General features: G+C 39.8%; 1 protein-coding gene and 1 non-coding gene across 4 annotated transcripts in view; one reads left to right on the forward strand and one right to left on the reverse strand.

Annotated features, from left to right (window-relative positions):
* DCAF5 (DDB1 and CUL4 associated factor 5) overlaps window positions 1-26,671 on the reverse strand; it is a 105,843-nt gene that overhangs the window by 78,494 nt on the left and 678 nt on the right. The gene's annotated exons all lie outside the window — the stretch shown is intronic.
* On the forward strand, window positions 13,453-13,559 carry LOC128773133 (U6 spliceosomal RNA). The gene has a single exon (XR_008417415.1). It is a non-coding gene; the product is annotated as a U6 spliceosomal RNA (small nuclear RNA).

Here is a 26,671-nt window from a genome sequence, read left to right on the forward strand (position 1 = left end):
ATATATCTATAAAAGAAACTGTTTATACTGGACACCATCTCCAGACTAGAGTTGGGAGACGTTTTTACTGTGGTAAAATTCATAAAACATGAAATCTACCATTCTAACCATTTTAAGTATACAATTCTATATACTTACACCGTATACTTGCACATTCTTTGTATTTGCACTGTTGTGCAACCATCACCACTATCCATCCCCAGAATCTTTACATCATCCCAAACTGAAACTCTGTACCTAATAAACAATAACTTTCCCCGCCCTCAGTAACTACCATTCTACTTTCTGCCTCTGTGAATTTAACTGTTCTAGCTAACTCATACAAGTGGAACCATACAACAGTTGTCTTTCTGTGTCTATCTTACTCACTTTGCATAATATCTTCAAAGTTCATCCATACTATAGCATGTACCAGAATTCCATTCTTTTTTAAGGCTAATATTCTGTTATACACATACACACACACCATATTGTGTTTATCCATTCATCCACTGATGGACATTTGGGTTGTTTTCACCTGTTGGCTATTGTGAATAATGTAGCTAAGAACATGGATGTGCAAATATCTGTTCAAGTCTCTGTTTTTAATTCTTTTGGGTTTATATTATTGGGAAACTTTTATATTTTATTTTTTATTTCAAGCTTTTTATTTAAATTTTAGTTAACATGTGTGGTAAAATTGGTTTCAAGTGTAGAATTTTGTGATTAATCACTTACATACAACACGCAGTGCTCATCACAATAAGGGCACTCCTTAATATGGATCACCCATTTAGCCCATCCCTCACCCTTCTCCCTCCATCAACCAACCCTCAGTTTGTTCTCTATAGTTAAGAGTCTCTGATAGTTTTCTTCCCTCTCTTTTTCCCCCCTTCCCCTATGTTCATCTGTTTCGTTTCTTAAATTCCACATGAGTGAAATCATATGGTATTTGTCTTTCTCTGACTTATTTCGCTTAGCATAATACACTCTAGCTCCATACATCTTGTTGCAAATGTAATATTTCATTCTTTTTGACGGCTGAGTAAATATCCCACTGTACATAAATATATACACATCTTTATCCATTCATCAGTCAATGAATTTGGGCTGTTTCCATAATATGGCTATTGTTGATAATTCTGCTCTAAACATTGGGGTGCACGTGACCATTTCAATCAGTATTTCTGTATCCTTTGGGTAAATACCTAGTAGTGCACTTGCTGGAACGTAGGATAGTTCTAACTTTTTGAGGACCTTCTATACTGTTTTCCAGAGTGGCTGCACAAGTTTGCATTTCTACCAACAGTGCATGAGAGTTCCTTTTTCTCCACACCATCGCCAACACCTGTTGCTTCCTGTGTTGTTAATTTTGCCCATTCTGACCTGTGTGAGGTGGTATCTAATCATGGTTTTGATTTGTATTTCCCTGCTGAAAGTGATGTTAAGCATCTTTTCATGTGTCTGTTAGCCATCTAGATGTCTTCTTTGGAAAAATATCTGTTCATGTTTTCTGCCCATTTCTTAACTGGATTATTTAGTTGTTGGGTGTTGAGTGTGATAAGTTCTTTATAGATTTAGGATACTAACCTCTTGTTAAATATGTCATTTGCAAATATCTTCTCCCACACAGACTGTCTTTTAGTTTTGTTGACTCGAGAAATTTTATATCTTATATTTTAATTCTTACTTTACACCTTCCTGTAGTACTTGACCTTTTGCCAGAAACATGTTTCCTTTTATAATGTAATTTTAAAAATCAATAGAAGATACAGTAGCCAAGTCAAATTTATTCTCCCTCCCCTAGAAAGAAGTTGCCTCTGCTGCTTGGGTTCCTTCTTTCTTTCATTGTTGATCCAAATCAAGTTCTGTGTCATCCTCCAAAGTGTTTCATTGTCTACCAAACTGATCCCTTAAGTGTGGCCTTGTGTTCTGTGTTTATGATTTGCCTATTTCAACTATGAATTCTCTGGCCTGGGATGGTTATCTAAATTCTATATCTTAGGATGGATGGATGGCTCAGTCACTGGAGCATGGGACTCTTGATCTTAGGATTGTGAATTCAAGCCCCACTTTGGGTGTAGAGATGATTTAAAATCTTTTTAAAAAATTCAAATCTCTTATAAGTTAAAGTCAAAAAAAATAAAGGTTTGGGTTTTTGTTGTTTTGTTTTAATGAATAGTGACACAAAGGAGTTTTTTACCCTAATAATAGATTCATACAGGCAGTGGGCACTTTACTTCTCCATAGTTCCTACTCTGTTTTTTCCCAACACTGAAGTCACAGGTCAGGTACCTATCATAGCTCTTGCTCCTGTGTATCCTGTGTTACAGAAATATTTCTCTGTGCCCATGTCTCTATCAAAAGTGGAAACTCAAAAGATAAAGAAGCCCACATGTTTCTTCTACTTACTCACGTTTCTAATCTAATCTCCCTAAGCCTGAGTTTCATCAAAAAAAAAAAAAAAACTGGGATCATAACAGCTCTGCCCTCGTGGGTTTTATAGATTATAAAGTCAAATACAAGAGGGTTAAGTAACTTACCAAGGTCACACAGTAAGTAAAGTGGTTGAGCTGAGATTCAAAAGCAAGCAGTTAAGACTCTATAGCCTCCATTCTTAATCACTACTCTAGGTTGCCTGCCTTATAGAACAAAAAATTAACCATAAATGACAAAGCAGTTCACCTAATGGACAACTGAAGGGATTCTCTACCTTGGTAACATAACTGAAAAATGTACAAGTTAGAATAAAACAGGGGAGCATAGGAATAAAAACAGAGGCCAACCAAACTATAGTAAACTGAGAGACCAGAAACAGGGACCAGGAAAAGACTCCCTGAATTGAAAGATTCTAGCAATACACAAAATGGACAGTGGCTTATACAAAGAATTCCTACAAATCAATTTTTAAAACCATTAGGAAAAGAGGCAAATATGATAACTCACAGAAGAGGACAACCAAAATAGCCAAAAGATATTACAGAGGATCTCAACCTCTATAGTCATCAGGAAAATGCAAATTATAATTTAAATAAGTTCTTACAAAGTGACACAAGGAAATGTACAAGGATGTACACTGCATCACTGTTTACAATAGCAAACAACGAAATTCTAAATAATACAAATATCCATCAATATGTAAACTAATAAATTCCATTGGAATACAAATACAAATTAAATCTAAACCAAGCAGAACAACATACAGCAGTTAAAATGAACTAGATATATGTGTACCAACATAAATCTTGAAAACCTAATGGCAAGTAATAAAGCAAGTTTCAGAAGGATATGTAAAAGATAACATTAAGTACATATTTTTAACTATACAAAATAATACCATATAGTTTGTTGATAAACACACATATACTAAAGAGGACTTCAATTGTACCTGTAAAGTTTTGTTTCTTTAAAAAAAATAAAAACAGACTACAAGCAAATTTAACAAATTGTCAACATTTTGTCAAATCCAATTGGTATCTATTTAAAAAATTCTTTTAAGTTCCAGTATAATTAACATACAGTATTATATTAGTTTCAGGTGTACAATATAGCTATTTAACAATTCTATACATTACTCTGTTCATTTCTATACTTTTCTTTATGCTTTATGGTATCAAGGCAATATTGTTACATCTCTTTTTTAATTTTAAGTGGGGTCCATGCCCAACGTGGGGCTTGAACTCATAATCCTGAGATCAAGAGTCACACTATCAGCTGAGCCAGCTGGGTGCCCCAATATTGTTACATCTCTAAAGCATATCGGGGAACCTGGGTGGCTCAGTCAGTTGAGCATCAGACTTTGGCTCAGGTCATGATCTCACAGTTTGTGGGCTCGAGCCCTGAGTCGGGCTCTGTGCCGACAGCTTGCTCAGAGCCTGGAGTCTGCTTCAGATTCTGTGTCTCCTCTCTCTGCCCCTCCCCTGCTCACGTGCTGTGTCTGTCTCTCAAAAATAAATGTTAAAAAAAAAAATTTAAGTATAACAATGATACTGTGGTGCTGTTAAAAAACAAAAAAGTGGCTATCAGTTAGGGATGCATACATACTAAGGTAGGTGAAATAGTATGTCTGGAATTTCCTTTAAAATATTACAGAAAAAAGGTGGGGGAGGACGCCTGGTGGCTCAGTAGGTTGAGTTTGCGGCTCAGGTCATGATCTCACAGTTCAGGATCAAACCCCAGGTTGGGCTCTACACTGACAGTACAGAGTCTGCTTGGGATTCTCTCTCTCCCTCTCAAAATAAATATACATTAAAAAAAAAAAAGTGGGGGAGATAGGTGATTTTTAAGATTTTATTTTTAAGTAATCTCTACACCCAACATGAGACTCAAACTTACAACCCTGAGATCAAGAGTCACATGCTCTACTCACCGAGCCAGCCAAGCACCGCAGGATAGGTGATTAATAAAATGTTGGTAATTTTTTTCTTTTTTCTTTTTTGAGAGAGAGAGAGAGAGAGAGAGCACAAGTGAGTGAGGTGCAGAAAGAGAGAGAGAGAGAAAGAGGGAGAGAAGAGGGACTCACCTGAAGCAGGGCTTGTGCTCATTGGAAGTGGGGCTTGAGCTCACCCGATGTGGGACTCAAACTCATGAAACAGGACATCCTGACCTGAGCCAAAGTCAGACGCTTACCAACTGAGGCACCCAGGCACCCAATGTTGGTACTTATTATGGATGGGTATACTATACTTTTGTGAGTGCTTGAACATTTCCATAAAATAAAACATTTTGGATTTTTTAAGTTTTTATTTTGTTTTGGTTTTAATGTTTATTTTTGAGAGAGAGGGAGAGCATGCACAGTACAAAGGCAGAGAAAAAGAGAATCCCAAGGAGGCTTCACACTGCCAGAGCAGAGCCTGATGTGGGACTTGAACTCGTACCGTGAGATCATGCCCTGAGCCGAAATCAAGAGTCAGACACTTAACTGCCTGAGCCACCCAGGTGCCCCAAAACATTTTGGATTTTTAAAATTTTCATGATAGAAAAAGAAAACAAAACTCTCTAGGATGGGCTGGGATACTCATGGCAAAGGAAAAACTGGTAGCACTTCTATTTATTTACTCAGACCCTATGCAAGGCAGCACAGCCTCTCCTGAGTTAGAGTAGCTCTAAAAAAAAAGTTTAATAAACAAGAAAATAATATCTACATCTATGCACTCAAAGACATAACCATTCTCAGCTAAGGGTCATCCCCCATCATCCAAACAGCATTATCTTCAGTGTTCGTTCTAGACATTTAAAGAATGATTTACTTTTGCCAAATTTAGTAATTTAAAATGCATGGTTATTTGTAGAATGCCTTGGGACCATTTAAAACGATGTGTCCTTACTACTCGCCATGATGATGACAGCCCAAGTCCATAAGAGATTGGAATCACTGAGGCAGAAATTATGGCTATGGCAAGGCCTGCTTCTACTTTGCCCTCAAGGTTAATGTCAGAAGATGTAAGGTGCACCTCTTCCCGGCCAACACACACATACACGCACACACACACACATATTTCCTTAGGCAAGGTATTAAGAGCTCTGTGCCAACACAATACTTTTCAACCATGTGTTGGCAAAACCACAGTGGTGCAAACTGAGGCATCACCTGAAATTGCTGGGCTGCTTTGAAGCCAGTAGAGAAAGAATAACAGCAACAGCTGTGGCCAATTCTCTGCCCCCGCCCACCCCCCACAAAGCAAAGGATGGCTGTTAAAATAAGGATAAATCAGTTCAGAACCTGAAAAAACTCTATAGTTCTCTCTCTGTGAATCATCTAATCAATTCAAAAGAGCAGAGATGAGGCACCTGGATGGCTCAGTCGGTTGAGCATCCGACTTCAGGTTACAGTCTCGCAGTTTGTGAGTTTAAGCCCTACGTGGGCTCACAGCCTGCTTTGGATCCTCTACCCGGTCTCTCTGCCCCTTCCCCCACTTGCACTCTGTCAAAAATAAACAAACACTGGGGGGGGGGGGGGGGGGAAGCAGAGATTAATTACATGGTTCCATGCACAGAGACTGTTGGACCTGCAAAGAATCGAAGTGAAGAGTCCGATCCTTTAAGCTGGCTCTGTGAGCCTGGCAGTCAAGTGCTTCTGTGAGGTTGGCCCCAGTCTCTCTAGGGCTTCTGTGGAAGGAGCACAGGGACCTCTTAGGAAGGCAAGGACTTTCTGCTTGGCACTAGTACCAGGCAAGGGACAAGCAGAGGACAGGGCTTCTAGGCCTGGTTTCCTCACAGACGCTTGCCTAGCTTCAATCCATCTGAGAACCCCAAAAGAACATAGCTACTCTGATGCTGGTCTTATTGGGTTGATTTAATTCTGCATTAAACTCACTAACTCATCCCTAAATGTACTATAATCACATTGTGGCAGCAGTTTTGTAGTTACAGAAAAACTATACTTAAAAAGTACTCTTTCTCAACGGATCCTGAGCTATAAGCAGAAACTATATAAGCCCTCACACCATACTGTAACAAAAGTAATTATTTAACATTCTTCTTATTTTATAGCTCAGAAAAGCTAAGGCCCACAAGGAAAAAGGATTTGCTTTGGGCTTCCTCAGAAAGTCAGCCAAGCATAGGAAGGAACTGAGAGAGCATTCTGAAACTCAGGATCAATTACTCCTGCAGCACATTGTTGAAGAGCAAGAGACTAAACCATTTAAAAATCCATCAATAGAAGTCTGGTTAAAATTATTGTTTTAATGTGACATAAAGTAGATGGTAGGGGCCAGCGGCTGAGGTTGGGGTGGGGGGTAGCGGGACAATGCGGAGTTGTTATATAATAAGAACAGTTTCAATTTTGCAAAATGAAAAAGTTCTGGAGATGGATAGTAATGATGATTGTATAACAGTGTGAAGTACTTTATGCAAGTGAACTGTACATTACAGTTAAAAATGGTTAAAATGAGGGGCACCTGGGTGGCTCAGTCGGTTAAGCATCCGACTTCGGCTCCGGTCATGATCTCACAGTCCGTGAGCTCGAGCCCCGCGTCGGGCTCTGTGCTGACAGTGCAGAGCCTGGAGCCTGTTTCAGATTCTGTGTCTCCCTCTCTCTCTGCCTCTCCCCTGTTCATGCTCTGTCTCTCTCTGTCTCAAAAATAAATAAACGTTAAAAAAATTTTTTTAAATTAAAAAAATGGTTAAAATGGTAAATTTTGTGTTATGTATATTTTACCACAATAAAAATGCAAAAACCAGCTTATTGTTCATGTATGTACCATGTATTATGATGCCAAAAAAAAAAAAGACAAAAAACATGAGGCAGTTCTGTCTGTACTGACATGGAATAATCATGGATTAAAAAAGTGTAAGGGGCACCTGGGCGGCTCAGTTGGTTAAGCATCTGGCTTCTCCCCAGGTCACGATCTCATGGTTTGTGGGTCCGAGCCTTGTGTTGGACTCTGTGCTGTCAGCTCAGAGCCTGGAACGTCCTTCAGATTCTGTGTCTCCCTGTCTCGCCCCCTCCACCACTCACGCTCTCTCTCTCTCTCTCTCTCTCTCAAAAATAAATAAACATGAAAAAAAATTTTTTTAAAGTGTGACTGTATTAACTATTCAAAACACTATTTTCTTTAAAAAACCAAACAGAATGGGATTAGATCCAGGGTCTCATCTCTGATAGGCAGCAAAGGTGGTGCTACAGAAGGGTACATGAAGTACAAGCTCTGGAATAAAAGTGTCTGAGCACACCATCCACGTGTCCTTGAGTAAGTTATTCTACTTCTCTAACCTCAGTTTTATGATTGTAAAATGAAAAAAATACCAACTATCTCACAGGGCTGTTGTGTGTATTGAGAAAATACATATAAAACCACTTAGCCAGTGTGCCATATGTTAGGTATATATACCCCTCAAAATGTTCTAGTTTCTTACACATATCATTCATGAATTTGTCCTTATCTTTCCAACTCTTGTTCTAGGTAGCATAAGGGTATGAATAGCATGATACATTTTTTTTAAGATTTTATTTTTAAGTAATCTCTACACCCAACATGGGGCTCAAACTCACAACCCCGAAATCAAGAGTCGGATGCTCTACTGACTGAACCAGGCACCCCGATACATTTTAATGAAAGAAAAACATACACAAATTTGTACATGGAAGGACAGATGCAAAATGGCTAACAGAGGTTACTTCTTGGAAAAAGCAATTTTACTTAATACTCTTTTATGTTGCTGCAGTTGTTTTTTTGTTTTTGTTTTTGGGTTTTTTTTCCTTTTTAACTTGCAAGGACTAGAGGAAAATTATTCCGCCTGGCTTTCTTTTCAGCCTATTTACTCCTTTTCAGTGCGCATAATGTAACCGCTGCTTTGTGACGCCAAACCTCTTTTTGTATGGACCATCCCTCTCCTGAGCTCTAAGAGGCAGCGTGAAGACACAGAGGCAGAGCCTGTGTGCCACACAGCCCAGCCACATCAGTGAGTGGGAAATAAAGTCTGCTTTGCTATTTTTCCAAAGTTGAAAATAATTAGCATTTGTATAGACGTTCATTCACACACATCTTTGCTTGTGAGGTAAAGATTACACAACCCTTTTTTCCAGATGAGAATCAGAGAGACATGGCTAGGCCTGGAGCCTAAAACCAAGTTGTATCCCTCCTACCAAAGTGCAGAGGCCAGACCACTACTTAGAATTTCAAGTGAATCTGCCCTACAGCATTCATTACACAGGAGAAAAGCATTTTCCATTTTGTCTCCCATTTTTTTTTGCCTAGAGGTGCCTAGCATTTTGCTGGCTTTTATTTTTTTTAAGCCATTTTTAAGTGTAGAGTTTTGTGCCATTAAATACATTCACATTTTTACATTATTGGGCAACCATCACCACCACCCATCTCCAGAAATTTTTCATCTTCCCAAACTGAAACTCTGTACCCAGTAAATAATAATTCTCCATTCCTGCCTTCCTCCTCCCTGCTGGCAACCACGATTCTAACTCTAGAGACATGACTTCTGTCTCTATGAATTCAACTATTCTAGGTACCTCATATAAATGGACTCATACAAAAGTTGTCCGTTTATGACTGGCTTATTTCATCATAATGTCTTCAAGGTTCACCATGCTGTGGCATGTGTCAGAATTTCCTTTTTCAGGCTGAATAATGTTCTATTTTATGTATACACCACATATGGGTGATAGCTTGCTCCCACCCTTTGGCTCTAGTGAATAATGCTATTATGAACATGAGTGTACAAGTGTCTGTTCAATTTCCTGCTTTCAATTCTTTGGGGTCTACACCCACAAATGAAATTCCTGGATCATATGTCAATTCCATGTTTACTTTTCTGAGAAGCTACCATACTGTTTTCCACAGTGGCTGTACCATTTTACATTCCCACTAGCAATGTGCAAGACTTCCAACTTTTCTACATCCTCACCAACACCTGTTATTTTGTTTTATTTTGTTTTTAAGTAAGAGCTATGCTAATGAGTTTGAAATGTTTGCTGGCCTTTTTGACCTTCAAATAAGACACTAAGGTGACTCTCAGGTCCTTACTGAATATCTTGAAGCACATCAAGCAGTCTGTTATTTTCCTTCATGTACTAGTTTATATTTACCTACTTTGAGGAAAGTCAGTTATCACTCTTCTGCTCACTCACTCCACCCAGACAAAAAGAGTTGCCTGCAGTTTATCCTTATTGGTTTGGCATTTCACTTACCTGAAGGGCATTTATATATGAATGTCATATACAAATTCGGGATACTGATATGCATACCCTCCTCAAATCACTTACAAAAACATTAAAAGCAATAATCACCATTTACCCGCGCTTGCCACTTGTATAATTAGACCTATTTTAAAGGTAGATGTAGCATGAGGCAGCACAACATTCAAGACCACAGCCTTAGAATACAAGTGCATAGGTTCAACTCCCAATGTTGCTACCACATACTAGCTGTGTGCCTCCAGGCAGGGTACTTAACCTCTCTCAACTGTATCCTCTCGTCTGCAAAACTGAGAAAACAACTCCACCTGTTTTATAGTATTATGGTAGGATTAATGAGATAGAGTTATGTGGAAGGCTTGGATGATTGCCTGATACACAGTATGAGCTACAGAAATGTTAGCCCATTATATACTACTTAAACTCCAACAATAGCTAACTTCAGCTAAATTTGCTCCAGGCCAGGGACTACCCTAAGAGTTTTACATGTTTGTAGTATCTCTTCTAATGCTCTTAACAGCCCTATAAAATAGGTATTGTTGTCCTTATTATTCAGATAAAACTACAGAAAAGCTAAATAACCTGAAGATATACAGCAATCAAAAGTAGGAGCTGGGAGCTGAATCCAGGTAATCTGGCTCCAGAGATGGAGCCCCTAATCATGATACAATTCAGCCTCTCAAATACAACAGGGGCCAGGCAGCAAAGCACATGAATAAAACCTGCCAGAATAAAGGGCAGACTGGAGAATATACAATCCTTTTAAAAGAAACAAGACACGGGGCACCTGGGTGGCTCAGTTGGTTGAGCGTCCGACTTTGGCTCAGGTCATGATCTCGCAGTCTGTGAGTTCGAGCCCTGCGTCCAGCTCTGTGCTGACAGCTCGGAGCCTGGAGCCTGCTTCAGATTCTGTGTCTCCCTCTCTCTCCCCCTTCCCCCACTCATGCTCTGTCTCTGAATCTGTCTGTCTGTCTCTCTCTGTTAAAAATAAATAAACATTGGGGCGCCTGGGTGGCTCAGTCAGTTAAGTGGCTGGCTTTGGCTCAGGTCATGATCTCGCGGTTGGTGAGTTCGAGCCCCGCATCGGGCTCTGTGCTGACAGCTCAGAGCCTGGAGCCTGTTTCAGATTCTGTGTCTCCCTCTCTCTGACCCTCCCTGTTCATGCTCTGTCTCTCCCTGTCTCAAAAATAAATAAAACATTAAAAAATAAATAAATAAAAAATAAAAATAAACATTAAAAACATTTTTTTAATAAAATAAAATAAAAAACAAGACACTACTCAGCTCCAGCCAGCTATTGCCATACAGAAATGTAAGTAAGCTCAAGGTTGCCTGATCTTCCAATTTTTCAACAAAAGCAAGCAACCTGATTTTGTAGGCTGAATGCAGGCCTCAATGCAGGCTTCATTTAGCCCAGGGATAAGTTAAGATTGGGTGATTTGCCCAAGGTCACAAAACTGGGGTCCAGTGGCACTTCCAAAATCAGGGATAAAAAAATCAAATGGCAGGTGCAGGTGAGTATGGAGAGATAAGGAGTGTCGCTCTTCACTATAGAAGTAGCCACAGTGGGGGATAACATCTGTTGGTAATAACTTCTGCTGATACCCTGCCCTTACCTAGTACTCTTGTCCTGAAAGCTGAGCCCACTGATCTGCATATTACCTCATTTTTCTACATCTCCAATTAGGTAAGTAGGGCAGAAACATTATCCCCATTTTAAAGATGCGAAAAGTGAGGCACTGACTTGCCTCAATGATGGAAGCTTTGAATGAAGCACTTCACATTGAACAGGGAGCAGGAATTACAGTAGCAGTAACACCCTAACTAGACAGCTAGGATCCCATTAAATGGTTTCTGTAAAATTAAGTGACCAGCAGCAGTAGAGTTTAATAGAGCTAAGGTTTTAAAATCCTAAATTAGCACACTAATCCCTAGACAATGCCTCTAATGCCTGAGCTGAAAGAGAGAGAGGAATCTACAAATATTTTACACCAGAATCACAGAATTGAGTTGGATGACACCTAAGAGATCATATTCTCCAACATCTCCAATTTGCCAGGAAAGAAACTGAGGCACAAAGAGGCAAACTCACCTATCACTGAACACACCACCAGTTAGAGGTATAGTGGGATTCAAATTGAGGATGTCTGATTCCAAAGTTCCTGCTCTTCCTAAAGTGTGGCAAGCAGAGGCCACTGAATAACTTCAGACAGTAGAAAATGATTTTAACAAGTATGTATATTAATGTTTACTAGGAAAAAATAGCACATAAATCCTATGATTTGATAGACATTATAGTAATATAGTTTCAAGTATTAAGAGTCAACTAAAAAAAAGTTAAGTAATAGCACAGGTGATACCCCTTAAATTATGACAAAAGTCAAAAAGGGTTCAAACTTCTGAAATTCAGAAAATAATTATCAGATACCTTTACTATCTGCCTCCATGAGAGGGGCACTAAATCTGAGGCTGAGATTTGAAACAAACCCAAATGCAAACAGGGTAACTAGAGATTAATCTCAAAAGGTATTAGGAGAATGTGACTATATTAGCAAAGAAAGTTGCAACCTAATCACTTGTGCTGTAATCAGCCTACAGAAAGACTACAAAATGGCCCAAACTTAAGATAAAAATATTCAGCCTCACTAATAATCAAGGCCAGTTATATGTGAACTGAAGTAGTAATAAGTTTTTAAAATGATAGTATTTTTCACATACTGACTTAATTGGCAAAAATTAAATGATGCCCAGCAACAGCCATGATGCAGTCTCATAATAAACTGGTACAAGTATGAATAAGTTAGTTTAACCATCTTGGAGGGCAAATATATATTAAATGTATTTTATAAGTATAAAAAAGTTCATACCCTTTAACCTAGAATCTCATTTCTAAGATTTTATTCTAGGAAAAAAAATTTAAAAAAACAAAATATCTCAAAGGTTGCACTATAAGAATTGCAATAAAAGCAAAAAAATAGAATGAATGTGTTCCATGAATTCCAGGAAGTCTACAAAGTCAAAACTATTTTCACAATAACAGTCAAATGTTATTTGCCTTTTTCACTGTATTGACATTGTACTTGATGGTGATGTGCAAAAGCATGGTGTTTTGTAAAATTACTGGTGCCTTAGTGACAATCAAGGCAGTACAGCAAACTACTAGTCATCAGTGTATCCTTAACTGCCACAGACTTGCAGTAAAAAAGACCAATGTCAATTTCATTTAGGAATGTCCTTGATAAAGCTCTGAAAATAATTTTTTAAGTTTATTTATTTTGAAAGAGACAGTGCACGAGCCGGCGGAGAAGCAGAGAGAGAGAAGAGACAGAATCCCAAGCAGGTTCTGCACTGTCAGAGCAAAGCCTAATGTGAGGCTTGACCCCACGAACTGTGAGATCATGACCTGAGCCGAGCTCAAGAGTCAGACACTTAACCGACTGAGCCACCCAGGTGGCCCAAAGCTGTGAAAATAATTTTACCAAATTTCAACCAGAGTATACATCTTAATACTATGTATGATGAAATGGAAAGCACACATAAAACACTTCCACTCCACACCAAAGAACAATGATTATTTTGTGGAAAAGCACATATGTGACAGTTTGCATTGTGAGCTGAACGGGCTGCTTTTTTCATCAAACACCATATACTTAAGAAACAACTGACAAACTCTAGCTATTCAGAGTTGGGTATGTGGCACATATTTGCTCAAAAATGAACACGATGAGTTTGTCATTTCAAGGAAAACAACTGGCAGTATTTGTAGCCAATGATAAAGTTCAAGCTTTCAAGTGAAAACAAGATTTTTGGAAAACTTGTAATCAGTGCTCGCTTCAGCAGCACATACACTAAAACTGGAACAATACAGAGAAGATTAGCATGGCCCCTGTGCAAGGATGACAGGCAAATTCGTGAACCATTCCATATTTAAAAAACAAAACTTGTATTCACCACGGTGAGCTTGACTACTTCTCAATACTTAAAGGACTTTTCTGATGAGGTTGGTGGTAATATTAACAAATACGATTTCTTAAAATGTATAATAAAATGCGTCAAGATTTGGAAAATCTGCATAACTCAGTGAACCAATATTTTCCCAAATGATTGATGCATGATGTTAAAAACCAATGTGTAGGGCTCTCCTAATCCTTTTAACAATCTTATGAAGTAGGTGTATTGTTGTCCTTGTTATCCAGATAACACTGCAGAAAAGCTACATAACCTGAAGTTACACAGCAATCAAGAGTAGGAGTTGGGAGCTGAATCCAGGTAATCTGGCTCCAGAGACGGAGCTCCTTACCATGATACAATTCAGCTTCTCAAATATAACAGGGGCCAAGCAGCAAAGCACATGAATGAAACTGCCAGAATAAAAGGCAGACTGGAGACCTACAACCCTTTTTAAAGAACAAGACACTACTCAGCTCCACCCAGTTACTGCCATAGAGAAATGGAGGCTCAAGGTTGCCCAATCTTCCAATTTTTCAAGAAAAGCCACAGGAAGGCCTTAAAGACAGACTAATGGATTTTAATGTACAGACTATGAAAAGCTCTCTGACATGATTTCAGATTCTACACTGCAACTAATCTTTAAGAAACTTCCACATGTCAGGGCGCCTGGGTGGCTCAGTCAGTTAAGTATCCAATTTGGGCTCAGGTCATGATTTCCTGGTTTTAGAGTTTGAGCCCCATGTTGGGCTCTCTGCTGTCAGTGCAGAGCCTGCTTGGGATTCTGTCTCCCCCTACCCCTCTCCTAGCATACATGCACTCTCACTCTCTCTCTCTCTCTCTCTCTCTCAAAAATGAATAAACATTAAAAAAAAAAAAAACAAAAAACTTCCACTTGTCAAGTTTTGATACAGTCTCAAAGAAGAATATATTGTTATCTGATAAGGCATTAAAATACTTTCCCCTTTTCTAATTACATATCTGTGTAAGGCTGAATTTTCTTCATATATGTCAGCTAAACCAACATTTCATAGCAGATTAACTATGAATGCCCTCATAATGTCTATTATCAAAGAGTTGGAAACATTTTTAAGAGTCAGAAAGAGGTAATAATGCTACTCTTCTATTTATTTTGGAAAATAATTATCTTTCATTGAAATATTATTGTTAATATAAGGTTTATTATTTCCATTCTCAAAGAAATGAGTTTTTAAACTTCACCAGCTTTAAATTCTAATGTAATAAAAATTGGTAAAAATGGCCTACATAAACTGAAGTTCTTTGAGGTCTTCGATGATTTTTAAGAACGTAAACAGGTCCTGAGATCAAAGGGTCCAAGAAGTTTTCATTTAGACAGTAGTTCTCAACCAGGGTGATCCTCCACCTGGGGCATTTGGCAATGCCTGGAGAAATTTTTGGTCATCATAACTGGGGAGCTGCTATGAGCATGTACTGGCTAGAGGCTATGGATGCTGCTAAACAGCTACGATGCACAGGACAGCCCCCATGACAAAGAATTACCCAGCCCAAAATGTCAATACTGCTGAGATTGAAAAACCCTGCTTTTGAATATTCAATGACATACACAAACATGTTAATATTAAGAAAAAAGTTACAAAACAACAGAGATGACCTAATTCCAATTTTATTTTTTTGTTTAAAAAAAAAATTTTTTTTAACGTTTTATTTATTTTTGAGACAGGGAGAGACAGAGCATGAACGGGGGAGGGTCAGAGAGAGGGAGACACAGAATCTGAAACAGGCTCCAGGCTCTGAGCTGTCAGCACAGAGCCTGACGCAGGGCTCGAACTCACGGACCACGAGATCATGACCTGAGCCGAAGTCGGCCGCTTAACCCACTAAGCCACCCAGGCGCCCCCCAATTTTATTTTTTAAATATGTACGTATGCAGGAGCGCCTGGGTGGCTCAGTGGGTTAAGTAGCCGATTTCAGCTCAGGTCATGATCTCGTGTTCTGTGAGTTCAAGCCCCGCATCGGGCTCTGTGCTGGCAGCTCAGAGCCCGGAGCCTGCTTCCGCTTCTGATTCTGTGTCTCCCTCTTTCTCTGCCCCTCCCCTGCTTGCTCTCTGTCTCTCTCTCAAAAATAAAAAACATTAAAATAAAAAAATTAAAATAAATATGTATGTATTCATACAAAAAAGACTAAAATATGTCCCATGTGTCAAAAATGGTCATCCTCAGTAGGTGGTATACTTCCTTTAAGTATCTCTTTATTTTCTGAATTTCCTATAATTAATATATGATATTTTACAAACCTGTATTATTTTACAAACCTGTATTATTCTGAGTAGTTTATGATTTTTTAGTTTTTTTAAATTATAACACTGCCTGCTTGGCTTTTGCAAAACTCCCTGCACAAGCAACATTATCAACATAATAAAGCTGTCTTTTCTCTTCTTTGGGCAATTCTAAAAAGGTTGAACCAATGCAGGTGCAATGCTTTTTAGTCCTTTTAGGAAGGCACACAATACCCACCCACAAGCAGGTATAAACAGATATCAACCCTGAGACTCAAGGGCTGCTTGAAACTGGTTGCCAAATATGCAAATTTCAGTTACTTCTTGCCAGTATGTCTAAGGCAAAAACACATGCTTCAGCCATCTATGGCAGCTAGTGTTATCTGCAATAAACCATCAAACATGGGTCAGACACCTATTAAAAAAAAAAAAGAAAGAAAAACAACAATCCTCAGAGGCTCCAATTAGTACTTGCTTTATGAAATAACACAAAAGATACAACTGAAATTTAGATATAAGACTTGAATGGAAATTCAGAATGAGAGAAGTTGTGTAACAAGATTTTGACAGGCACCTGAATTTGCAGAAAATTCCTCCTCCTGAGTAATGTTCTTGGAAGGAAATAGACTTTCCAAAGTAAGAAAGTATGGGCAGGCTAAGAATTAAAACTGGAGAGGGGCGCTTGGGTGGCTCAGTTGGTTGAGGGTTGGACTTCGGCTCAAGTCATGATATCATGGTTCATGAGTTTCAGCACTGCCTTGGGCTGGAGGCTGTCAGCACAGAGCCCCCTTGGGATCATGTTCCCCACCCCCCACCCCCGCCCCTTCTCTGCTTGCGTTCTCTCAAAAATAAATAAAACATTAAAAAAAAAAAAAAAAAGGAATTAAAACTGGAGATTCAGCCAGAGTGACGGTCTGCCTCCAACCTGGAAAATTTCTACTGACTCATCTTGAAAATAATGAGCACTCCAACTTAATCAGACCAACCATGTTCAGGGACAATGAAACTGCAGATGGAATGTAGCGGCAGAAGAAGCCACTTAAAGAGTTTAACACTTTACTTGAGTAAAGTCCTTCATAAATGCAGAACCTCATGACTTTCCCTACTGAGAGACCAGATCAGAAGACCCAGATTCAGATTTTAATCCTGACTGTACTACTTACTAGTTGTAAACTACTGGGCAAATCACTTTACCTCTTTGCTCCTCTGTGTCCCTATATGTAAAATTAACGGCTTCATTTAGATGACCATTAGCCTTTTCCAGCAATAAAATTCTATGATTCTACAGAGATAATATATTAGTAGCATAAGATCACAGTGACAATGGTGAAATCTGGACTCTAACCCAGATCTTTTAAACTTCCCTATTGAGGTCATTTCACAACATGAAAGACAGTCTAGAGCCAACTGGCCATATACCTGAGAAACTACAATTCCTGAAAACTTTTCTCAGGGCCAATCTATACACTTGAGGGGCCAACTTTTACTCCAGATGTATTCTGGTGCTAGACAGATACTCCATAAAACTAAGCCTGTTTAATTGTTTAATATCAGTATCACACCCACTTTTGGATAAAGTGGAAAAAAAAAATCTCAACTCAGCAGGGAATCATTCCTCAGAACATCTTTGCTCAAAATCAACTGCAAAAAACAACCCATAGGAAGACTTTTTTAAAAGGGGGCTTTGAAGAATATACAAGTGAACAGCAGAAAAAGAACTCTAAGAGGAGGTATATAGTAAGGAAGGGATAACTTACTAGCCTCTGGACATAGCATGTTCTTAATGTTAGCTTGCCCCCACCCACTTCTAATAAGAAGACAAGGAGGGGACAAATGACTATCAACCACTCTGCCTCTCAGGCTCAATCCAGTACCCTAAAAGTGGCACCTGAAAGACCTGACAGAATAGAGGCTTGGAGGTGTTCTCACCAGAGGCATTCAATGGTAAATGAGAAAAGCTAAGAGAGTAGGGCTTTGGTTTTACTTGAGTACACAACAATTTATGATTATGAGTAGGTGGACATATAACTTATCATTCAAACTAGGACATTTTTAGGAATGAAAGGAGGGCTCATAATTGTACTGGGACAATGGGGACATTGGGATGGTCCCAAGTAAACCAGGATATGTGGTCACCTTAGTTATAAAGGACCCCAGCAGGCAGCCAGGTAGGCAGGGCACCTACAGAGTTACCTTATCGACCATATAAGGTAATCTTACCTCACTGTATCAAGGGGTAGGAACCAAGTAGAAGCAACAGGGAAGATGGGAATCAGTCTTTCCACCAACATCTCTGCTACTAGGATTTGTTACAACCCTGTCAATTTCCTCAGATGCCATTTTCTCATTGATTCCTACATGCCCCAGTCCTCCGGAATATAACCTTTATTTTAAAAATTAGCCATAAGAAAGTAATACTCAGAGTACATGGACTTGACCTCCAATGCATATCAACTCTGTATCCTGAGAGGTAGGTGATAGAATCTTGGATATCAATACTGCAAAGTACAATGAATAAGGTGGCAATGAAAATGTGACCCTGAAGGCATGGGAAGAGCAGATAACTAAAGTGACAAACTGCTGTTGTCAAGTCTTTCCCTAAATCCCTGACTTAGGATAACTGATGTGGCAAGCAAGTGGAATCTAACCCTCCTTGTTCACCTAACCCATGAATAACCTTGGAAATGAAATGCCTTCTTTTTCACAGAAGCAGAATGAAGTTGCTGGTGACAGATTTAACTTTACTTGCATGAACACTATAATTCAAGTTCATTTAGGATAAAACAGGCTTATTATCTGGTCTAGGAGTCATATCTCCCTTTATGATATTATGTGTCTGTGGAAAAGCACTTCCAAATGACTTACCAGTGCTCTCTGGGCAATTAAGCCCATGTTACATTGTTTAAACCTTCTTCCAAAAAGCACTTTATCATTATTCATCTATTCCCTAGTGAGGAGACACCTATTTCTTTTGGCTGAAATCAGGCAAATGTACCCAATCCACATGCTTTCTGCAGACATCAAACTCAAATTACAGGCTCAGTAAAGACATGTATGTTGTCTGTACCTTTAGTTGGTCTTATGCAGAAGAGGAACCAAACTGGTAACCTGAGTATACCCACTCCTAATTCTACCTCACTAAAGCAGGGGAGTTTAACCCAGTGTGAAGTTACATGGTTTATGTAAGCAAGCATAGAACACGCAAAGTGTGAGGAAGAAGATTTTAGATGACTGCCAAGACCAAAATCCAGGTGAAGTGATTTCCAGCACCAAGAGAGATCTGCTTAAGGGGCGAGTACTGTAGCTGTGACCAGAACTGTGCTTATTGGCTCAAAGCCCACTGATCCATCCCCACAGCTATACTCCCCTCCCTTCATTTACACAGAAAGGGGGAAAAAAGCAGTTAGCAAAGTATCGGAATGATAGCACCAAGAGAAGAAAATGTTGGGGAAGTCAGATCCTTTTAAAATGTACAAAACATTCTAAAAATTTCAGGGCAGTTAGTACGTCCCAGCGTTCCAGCAGACTCAGGCTAGAAATCCAGCTCCACCACAAACTGTAGGAACCTTCATGGTTACTTAACTTCTCTAAGGCCGTTTCTTCATATGTAAAATAAGGATAACAGCACTAACCCTACCTTAGGAAAGATTCTTTTAAGTATTAGATGTGGTCATGTATATAAATGTGCCTGACATATGAAACACCCCCAAATAATATTTGATAAATGAATGACATGCTCAAAAATTAGCTACTTATTGTTAAACATTTATCTTTATGAACAGCAGTCTCAGTTGAATGTCAGGTGAGATATCCTATTTAATTTGGTGGACACTGGGGAGCACTGCAGATTTTTGAGGGATCAGCAGCAGATGTGGGATAATGAGGGTTAAGTTTTAGGAAGCTTACGTGGTGACTAATAAGTATTAACAATGAAAAGAACAAAAACTTGGGAAGCAGCTATTGGAACCAAATTTTCTACAAAGACCAAGGTAATAGGCCAACGTAATAAAAATCTTTTTCATCCTTAGAATTCTATTTCACTTCATTTTAACCAGAAATAATGAATTCTAGTATCTATTTTTCCACTAATGCCCTACCTGTTCTCTGCATTACAGAACACTCTGCAGTCATTTATCAATGTCCCTTTTTGATTCTTTAACACTTAGTTATGATGATTAATACAAAACCTTCAAATGCCTGTGTCTTTTCTAGGCTATAGGTAACACTGGCTATTTTCCAAGTGGCTTAAAATAAGACATATAAAGTGCTTAACAAAGGGCCTGGCACACATTATAAGCTAAATGAAGGTTAAAAAAAAATTATTCTGTAGTTATTAAGATTAACGAGGCATATATAGTACGTTCACATTAAATATTTTTAATGAATAAACATAAGATGCCTGTATGGAACAAGTTAACTTTATTCACAGCAAAACACAGAAATAAAATTTATCACCTAAGAGGAGCAACAAGGGTTGCACATGTGCTCAGAAATTACTAATTTTTCAGTTTTCAATTTTTAGAAGAGATCCAGAAAAGGTGAACTACCCTATAAGAAGAAAATGGAAAGAAAAATATAAAAAGGCAACTTAGAAATAGCACATGCCTGGGAGCAATGAGCCCTACTTGGCATGCTGACTGCCCAAGACTAACAAGGCAGTTCTGGGCAAGTCCTCTTTCTACTTCCCCACTTCCTTTTCCATAAAATGATGATCTTTCCTTCTCTCTGATTCAATGAGGAAGAAAGAAGATACAAAAAAGACTACCTAATGCAATATTTCTCAAGCTTCGGTCCCTCTTGATCACCTTTTGATTTTTGCCATATCCATGTAACACATTCACCATTATTTTTCTTTAAATTGACTTTTTAAAATTTAACCTCATTTTAAGCAATAAATTCGTTAAAAATGTTTTATACATGCTGGTTAACTTTTCCATATATAAAAATAAATGCACCATTAAAATGTAAATATTTATTCAAAGATCGCCTAAAATCAGCCTATATACCCACAGGGGCAAACAGTAACCTAACCCTTGTAAATTAAAATCAAAATTTTAAAGAAAAAAATCCAATAAAAAAGAAATGTAATTTCACATTCTCACAATAATCTAAGGGTTAATCCTAACAGATTAACATTCAGTTCTTTATCTCTAAGAGACAATACTTATGTGGGGTACCAAAAATTGAAAACAGAATCAATTCCTTCTTAACCTACATAATCTTCATTTGAATTAGGATTTTAGTTCCTTTAACCTTAAAAGGCTTTAATTCTACTCCTGGGTATCTAAATTCAGACTAAAACAGTAAGAAAAGCATGAGAACCATGAGAAACCATGAGAAAAAAAAGATTAAAATTAAGTGCTGTTTATTAACAATGGAAGCGCTCTTCATCTGTCTCAATGCATAAGAAGATAAATGCACTTTTTAACTTGTAATTCAGAAAGCAGCATCCATCCATGTTTCAAGCTTTACTGGTCAATAAAGTTTCCCTGATCTAAATGATTCCAACTGTACAATGAAAGCTATCAATAATCAGTGAATGAGTACATAACTTGTGGTCGCCAGGACACATAACTGAGGGCTACTGCTCTTTTTAGGAACTCTTAGTCATCAAAAACACGTTGGCATAAGTCAAGTTAATGATGATCCTTCAAACAATACAGAAGACGAAGACAACTTTCTGCTGTGATAATGTCTCATAAGACTGGTGGTCATTAGTTAGACCTCACTAGGTTACTTTATTTTTTTAATGTTTATTTATTTTTGAGAGAGAGGGAGAGAGACAGAGCACAAGTAGGGGAGGGGCAGAGAGAGAAGGAGACACAATCTGAAGCAGGCTCCAGGCTCTGAGCTGTCAGCACCGAGCCTGATGCAGGGCTTGAACTCACAAACCACGAGATCATGACCCGAGCCAAAGTTGGATGCTTAACCAACTGAGCCACCCAGGCCCGACCCCCCCCCCCCCCATAGGTTATTTTCAAGCAGAAGTGACAAACCTGGGCATAATTCTAAATCTGCCAATCTTTGATAGATATCAATTAGCAGACTAAAGAACAAGTGGGAAAAATAACGTGCATCTATAAATATCCATGTTACTTTATACTTATGACACAATCTCTATAATTTATCATTGCAATGTCCTCCAAGGCCATCTCTATGATCCTTCTCTCTTTCCCACTAAAGTTCATAAGCAAGAGAATTATTTGCTATAGTAAGTACTGTAAAACATAGAAAAGTCAAGTATCAATTAAAGTATCATAAAGCAGAGAAGATTTTTTAAAAGAGCCATGCACTGTTACAAACAATAAGCAAATGTTCCTAAAGTGCAAGCTTGAGAGCATGGTTTATACCCAATTCATCATCTCTGTTTTCATTGCTTCTGCGTTATAAACTATGCACTCAAAAACTATTTGTTGAACTAATTAATAGACCAAAGAATAAAATATAACTCCTTCACAGCAATGGATTATCAGTAAACAGAAAAGCCTGGAAGAACATCCAAGAATTGATTCCCTATTCATCTTATCAAAATGTGTACGTACTCTGAAAGCTTTTTCAGGCCTATCACTGGTCATATTTCCCCTGATAAACTAACCACTGGACCAACAAATTAATTCTAATTAAACACCTGAGAAGTTCTAATAAAGTTAGACTTTATTCCACTGGCTAAAGCCAAACACCTTACCTGTAGATAACATGCTCTTAGATGAATTTATTTACAAAAAACTGATTCCAGAAAATTGACATAACAGGGAACTGGGACTGGGAATAAGGAAATGATCGAAGTAATAGGTTCAAATTAAGCATATGGTTATTATCACAGCTATTATTTGATGCTTAAAAACACGCTTTGATGACAATACTGGGGTTAAGCTTCTTTACATAGCATTTTTAACAGTGCATCTCATTGAGATCTTTCTCAATTTTTCACATTGTACAGTGCTTTGTGCAATAAATGTTAGATACTGAAAGCGTCAATCTCCCAAAAGCTTTTTGTGAGGTTCAAGCTTTTTGTGAGTTGCAGCAGTGGCAACCAGACCAAAAGCATGGGCTAGGCCTCTGTGCTAAGAACTTTACAAGTGTTATTTCATTTAATCCTCACCACAACCCTGTGGGGTATTACTGCCCTTACTGTATAGCTGAGGAAACAGACTAAGTGACTTATCAAAGGTTAGCAAGTAGTTGAATTGATATTCATCCCCAGGCAGCCTGATTCCAGAATTCATGCTATTCATCTCTACCTAACCTATGATAATAAAATCAGAGACCTATGTGAAATGAAATAGGACTAAACAGTTATCTCAGTTATAAATATTATGACCAAGTAAATATAATTAAATGCCTTTCCATTCACAATTCCTACTGAACACTTCGAAACAGTACAGTTGCTGATGCTATTTGAAAAGCTTCTGAAGGCGCTTTTCCTACATGTATTTAGTCATAAGCGTTAAGAAAGAGATCATAATCTCTCACTGAAACTCAAAACTTCATACTAATGGGCTATTAATCTGCTAGTTCTAAAGCTTCCAATGCCTTAAATATCAATTCAGGGAAAATAATATTATTAGATGCAACCAAAGACTTAAAGGGTAAACCCAGGCAGGATACCCCCTAAATATGTGTTTCAGCGTAACTTCCTTGATGTTGGTAGGATCTCTTAGAAGTAGTACTTCAACATACACTGTGCCTTCTCATTCCATACCAAAGTCACAACACTATCCCGTCTGCCCCATTTGCACATGTCCATTAACAATAGTCTAAGAACAAGTGTCAGCTGATAACGATACCAAAAGTTCCTAAATCCAAAACAGAAAGAAAACAAACTCACATTTTCTCTGAGAGGCCTGGCACTCTGTTTAGCACCCAACTAAACTTTACCTAATATAGTTCTCACAAAAGCCCTTCAGGTAAATGCTGGTATTCCCACTGCATACACCAGGAAACAGACTCAGAGAGGCTTAGGTCACACATTAAGTGACACAGCAGTGATTTCAACCATGTGTATGCTACACTACACTGCCTTACATGATATCACAGTTCACGCCTTTCTCTGATCAACAACAAAGAAAACTACTTTTTAGGTGAAAAGTACTTTAATGTTCTAAAACAGCAAAAAACCATCCTCCCACTTGTTGCTGTCACAGTCACACTTCCCAACAGACCATCTTTTCTCCTTCCTGATATTCTCTGGTTTACTCTTAATATCTGCTGGCATCATTGTGCCCTGGAAAAAGGGCTAGCTGTAGGAACAAAATAGCAATGAATGTATCCTTAACAAATAGCATTTTATAAGGCCATAGGAATCATACAAATATGTTTACCCTAGATCTAAGTTAATTCTACCAAACAGTATGTGTCAGTTACAAGAAACGTGAGCCTGCCCAAACAATTAGGAAATGAAAACAGTGAACAAACTATGAATACACTATCATTTTAATCACCACTTTCTAAAGGCTTTAACCAATCCAAGATACAAGAACAAGGACAAAATGCATAAAGGTAATCTCATTACCATCCCAAAGTCTGGCCTCCTACCTACCACATTATTGTGAAACATTAGGGATAGATAGCATTAGCCTCAAAAACACTAAGAGCCCCTCCCCTCAGGTGTTAACTGAAGGACATGATAGATAAGAGAAAATGTAAACATGACACTTTAAATAGTTTTAAATCGAAGATTATTGAAGGACTTCCCAGAACAATATTTAATTAGCTTTAACAAGTTAAGGTGTATTTATGACTCCCAGAGGGGGGCTTCCTAATCTGAAGCAAACAGGAGGAATTTTCTGTTAGCATAAATTGTACTGATAATGGAAGGTGAATAGCTAAAAAGGCTTTTAACCAAAACTCTATGTTTAGGAAATAAATAAGGAAAGCTAAGTGTATCAGAGCTAAACTTGGAGGGGGGTGGGTAGTGGGGAGCCTGCTGCAAGGACTAGGAAGGAGGACAAGAGCAGATAAAAAGGAAACAGGAAGGACTGAGCTAGAGGAAGTGTGAGGGGAAGGAGGAGGAGTAAGGGGCAAAGAAGACTGAAACCCAGAAAGCACTGATGGAGATGGGCAACTCAGGCCTAGAAAAATAAGGAAATAAATGCCTAAACTAGGAGGTTTGCCATAGCCTGCTCTGTGGGAAGGACTCTCCTCTTCTACATACTAAAATTAAGATAAGGGAAACAAACTGGCCAAGACTAGAGAAAATAGGGTTCATTTAAGACATAGGGGAAGGTCCTGCACAAGGATAACTCCTTGAGAATGGAGGCAACATTTTGGTGTTTTTAAAAAAGTGTTAAAATGTGTGAATTGATAGCATGTGAATTATATCTTAATAAATCTTATTTTTTAACAGTGTTAAGCTGGGCAACGTAGGACTGTACTCACGACTTAATTACCATGATTAGTTGGGCCTATAAAAGAGTACCCCCAAAATTCCCTCACCCAGGAGGGAGAGTTTACTTGTGTCTGGGAACATCTCTGTTGGAAAACATCAGTCTGGAAAGGGGACTAGAATATAACGAATACAGGAGGAAAAAAAAAACAACCCTGTGAGCTCTTTAGAGATCTTCCCCACTTTTGCCCTTGGAATTTTTGGCAGTATCGGGGAAGGAAGCTTTTGTTTGGGGTATGCCTTGAAGTGGAATATCAGGTTTCTTCAAGGGATGATCTAAGGTTAAACTCTACCTAGTCAAAGAGAAAACGATCTGGGGTGGAAAAGTCAAGTCAGTTCTGGAGAAACCCCAGAAGGTTTATCGCGAAAATGATCACACGAGTCTTCTCTCTGCTACCCCTAAATTGGACTGCACGCCTGTGTCACTTCCGACTGTTACTCGCGAAGACGACGGATGCTTTGCTATGATCCCAGAAGTTTCTGGCCAGCTGCCCACTGACGTAAATTAGAAAACCATTCGGGGACCGGCCTGGGTGAAGCGAAGCGCCACGTCCAGCGCGGGGCTCCCGCTTCCTCCCTCTCAATGCAGGAAAAGGGACGGAGTAGGGGAGAAGGCGAGCGGAACGCCAGATCCGCCGTCTTCGCCCGTTTTCGGGGAGGCCCCCCCCACCCCCCGCAGCGGACCCATCCCCACTCGCCCGCCTAGGCCCCGAGACCCCCCGGAGGAGGGCGGCGGCGGCGAACTCCCCCGCGGGCAGCAGGCGCACCTCCCCCGGGGCAGCTGTCGCCGCGGCCCGCCCGGCCCGGGCCTCCCCGGGAGCAATAGGCTATCGATTCAGCTGCCTGTCGCTAGGAGCCCCGGGAGAGCGAGGCCTACACCGCCCGGCCGGAGCCCCGGCCTCGATTTCGCCACTTTCCCCACACCGGAGGGGGAGCCCGGGGGCAGCGCAGCCCAGCCCAGCTGGGCGGGAGGGAGGAGGTGCGGAGACCACCTGCAACGGTAGCCGCGGGCAAAGGGGGTGCGGGCGCGGGGCTGCAGCCAACAAGTCTCCCAGGGTCGCCCACCCACCACCCCCAGCCTCCCAAGTTGCGCATTCAAGTTCAGACGGGTGCCCCTCAGCCTCCAGAGTCCTTGGCACTGCCCACACCATAAGAAAAACACGACGCGGAAGAGGCCACCACAGCGGAGGGAGACGGGGCCGGGCCCCTCAGGGCGTCGAGGGGGCGGCCAACAGCCACCCGCCCGCCCGGCTCCTCTCCTCGCTCACCCAGCCAGCCCCCGAGTCGCGGCCCGCGACCCCTGGGCGGCCAGCCCTGTCACCGCCCGGCCCCCTGGCCCCCAGGCCCCTTCTCCCGGACGCCGGCGCTGGGGACTCGAGCTCCCCCTGGCCTCCGGCGCGCCTCGGCCTCCTCCCCCTCCGAATCCCCAAAATGCCCCCCGCACCTTTTAAAG

The sequence above is a fragment of the Panthera pardus genome, unplaced genomic scaffold (genome assembly GCF_024362965.1).
Source record: "Panthera pardus isolate Hobbes unplaced genomic scaffold, ASM2436296v1 HiC_scaffold_24, whole genome shotgun sequence".
NCBI classification, from domain to species: domain Eukaryota; kingdom Metazoa; phylum Chordata; class Mammalia; order Carnivora; family Felidae; genus Panthera; species Panthera pardus.